Source organism: Parasteatoda tepidariorum, chromosome 1, assembly GCF_043381705.1.
Source record: "Parasteatoda tepidariorum isolate YZ-2023 chromosome 1, CAS_Ptep_4.0, whole genome shotgun sequence".
Classification (NCBI taxonomy): Eukaryota; Metazoa; Arthropoda; class Arachnida; order Araneae; family Theridiidae; genus Parasteatoda; species Parasteatoda tepidariorum.
Window position 1 is genome coordinate 11655600 of NC_092204.1, and position 3843 is coordinate 11659442.

Here is a 3843-nt window from a genome sequence, read left to right on the forward strand (position 1 = left end):
ACCAGACTGTTCCTGAGACTGTATTCAAGACTGTTCCCGGGGGAAACGGGTCTCGGGGATTTAGGGCTAACCCCCAAACCCTTTTTAATTTTCATTGATATGTTCACTCGTAATTGTTTATATAATCTCACACAGATGGATGAGCTAAAGCCGCATCCTGCGGCTGGTACTCAGATTTTAACTTGATATAGGTAGACGGTCCTGATATTTACAATGTAGAGTAACGCCCACTTTCTTCTTAAAAGCTTCCCTAGCAGGTGCGGAAAGCGTATGATAATTTCAGGAAAACCGGAACGCGATATCAATAAAATTTAATATTTCTAAAATTTAACGAATTCACTAAGATTAGTTTAAACACCACAGATATTCAGAGAAATTTAGATTTTTTTTAATGAAATTTAATTTTTTTTTAAATTTTATTTTTAGTAAAATAACATTTTATTTTTGTTATGAGTGCGACATTCAAAGGACCGATAAGTCAATATGAATCCATAAGAAACTGTATACGTTCTTTATAAACTTGAACATTCAAACAAAATATAAACTATATTAAATACACATGATTTTGAAGAAGAAAAAAAAAAATAATAGCTCTTCGAACGAAACGAATTTTAGTTTTGAAATATTCACACCCGAATTAGCGTTTAAAAGAAAGTACTGGTATAGATTTGAAAAATAAAAAAATTGTTCCCCATTGTTGTGAGCATTATTGGTGTTCACTCTGAATTACACAAACAATAGTTAACTAGCATAAACATATTAAGTCTTTTGGATATGATTAATGCATATCAATTATGGCTTGTGAAGGCTCCTCCAAGTTTATTCGTGCCTCTGCTCAGAGAAAAAATTTAAATAAGTGTATTGCCTCTGAGATCACCTTACTTATGAGTCACGTATAAACATTTAAACCGAAACAATAGAAAGGCTGCACCTGGTTCACATTGTGCATTACACAGGGGAAAAAATGAATTTTTTTTAAAAAAACAAGTCTGAAATATTTTTTCAATCTGCAATTCTGTTTCTCTCATCAAGCTACACTTTTTTCCCACTTCAATAGCATAGTTCGTGTTACAATTTCTTAAAATTAAATCGTGTGAATTTAAGTGTCCTCACTTCTCTGGTATGTAGAGCTTGCTAGGAAGAAAGTGACAATGCATTTCAGTTTATGATTTATTAAGGTCATAAGTTTTTTTTTTCTTAACTGTTATTTTCATAGGAGAGATAGGTGGCTCAGTAAAATAGTGCATTCTCATCAGAATTAGGTGATCTAAGTTCGCTTTCCAGGGGAGGCTAATAATACGAATTCCGCTTCCGGATCTCACCAATCACAGCGCTGACGTAAAATATCTGCCATGGATGAAGATCATGGGTTAGAATCCCCTTACCATCGGGCTAACCTTGGGAGGCTCTCTTTTAACTTTAATGCAAACGCGGGTTATTTCCATCAAAAAGCCCAACACAAAGGGTAGTTTGATTCAATGCCTGATCCAGGAATTATTTTGTCTTCTGGGTTGGATACATAAAGTAAAAAAATCGGTTTAATTAAAACAATACTAACGTAGAGGAAACAATGCAATTGCAAACATTCATAATACAAGTTTATTTGAATTCTCACATCTACCTGCAATGAAGTGTTAGTGTTATTATAAAAGACCAACGAATCATTGACAATGAACTGTAACACTCACTTCCTACTCTAAACTTTACTCGCAGATGCCAAAAGCCCATTATAATTTTATGAAATGCGGAGCACGATGTCAATAAAATTTCATTTTTCTAAAATCTAAGAATTTTCTATAAGATATTACATTAATTAAAGCAACACTGATGCTAGGAGAAGAATTTAAGATTTTCCGTTACTTTTATCAATAAGATGTCATAAATAATATTGTTAGTATTGTTATATGATGTTAGAATGTCAAATATTTTGCCAGTTGGCATGTCTGCAATATTGTAAGCCACTGTAATAGATTTAATCTCTTAAACAACGTGATTTTGCCTCAACTACTCTTATATTTGAATGCTGTATAAATATAACTGAGTGCTTTATAGTGGCTATGCTTGAGATGAGTGCAATTAAAAAATTTGGACTGTCCATAAAAAAATTTGTTAAGTGGTAAGAAATTTAAGTTTGATAATTAATTATTGTATTCATTACCATGCTTTATTTTCAAATAAAATTATCTAACTGTGAAATAAGGATATTTTGATTTTAAGGGAACAAAATCTAATAAAAAAAAAAAAATTTCAAAAAATCTAATTAAAGAAATTGTAGTTTTTATCATATTTGTGGCACCACTATTTGAAATTTTCAAGGACTACATGAGACCTGAACCTGATTTTCATGGTTAAATACTTGAATTAAAAGTTTTTTGCCCAGAAAAACTCAGACTGTGTTCTCCAAAGTGTTGCAGTAAACAGTATGGGAACCAGCGTTCCATAGTATTTATAAGCATTTGATATCAGACTTTCAATAATTTTGGTTACTGAAACAGAAAAGGTTTATTTTTATCATTTCTTATATAGGTTAATTATAATTTAAAGCAATTGTAACGAAGAGGGAACAATGCATGTTGTAGACATTCATAACAAAAATGATTTGTTAAGTTACGAAATAGAGTAACGCCCATTTTTTACTTAAAAGCCAACTTCAGGTGCGGGAGGGAACATGTGAAACAGAACGGGCCCAACAAGATATATTAGGGTTATTTCGTCTCCTAACATAACTCTTAGATTTTTAGGAGTTTAGATTATAAGCTATGAGGTCAACGGAGATCGAATTCACGATCTCTTAGACATGGGTCCAATGCCCTACCCAGCTACCCACTAAGCTATACCGTCTTTCGGATTTGTGTATGGAATTCATATAAACATTCCTTTTCCTTTGCGGACTGCACTTAGAAACAATTTTTTTTTTTACATTGCAACAGATTTTTGAATGGATCTTAAATATTTTCGTATGGTTCATTTCGGCTCAATCGGTTTCACTCCACACGCTACAGTTTATATACAATTCAAATACTATTTCTAGCAAGAAATATTTAAATTCCCTCTACTGAATACTAAGAGTTCCCACCTACGCGGAAGGCGATAATACATTTTAGATTATGATGTTGAGGTCAGATGTTTTATGTCTTAAATGGGAGGACCGACTAGAGAATATGAATCCTTAAAAATAGGTGCTTATTTAAATTCTCAGAACTCTTTCTCATGAAGTGTAGGCGTTAAAGTTGAAGACGGTTTTAAATATTTACAATGTAGAGTAACGCCTACTTTCTACTTAAAAGCTTCGCTAGCAGGTGCGGAAAGCGTATGATAATTTTATGATGTCAATAAAATTTAATTTTTCTAGAATTTAAGGAATTCAATAAGATTATGTTAAGCAACACGGGTATTCAGAGAATATTAGATTATTTTAAAAATTATTATTTTTTTTTTTAAATAAAGTAAAATTTAATTTTTGTAATAAGTGCGATATTCAAAGCACCGACGAGTGAATATGAATCCATAAAAAACAATATATGTTCTTTATAAAATTGTACATTCAGACAAAATATAAAGTAAATTAAATAGATATGATTTTGAAAAAAAAAATTATAGCTCTCAGAACGAAACGAATTTTAGTTTTGAAATATTCACACCCGAATAAATTTTTAAAGGAAGTACTTGAATAAATGCAAAAAAAAAAAAAAGAAGAAGAAAATTGTTCCTCATTGTTGTGAGCTGGCTTTGTGTACTCTCTGTACTACGGAAATAATAGTTGGTGTTCTGAAAATCTTGTTAAATATAAAAGTACAACCGTATTTTAAATACCTACCACTACTTAAATATTGTTAAATTTAT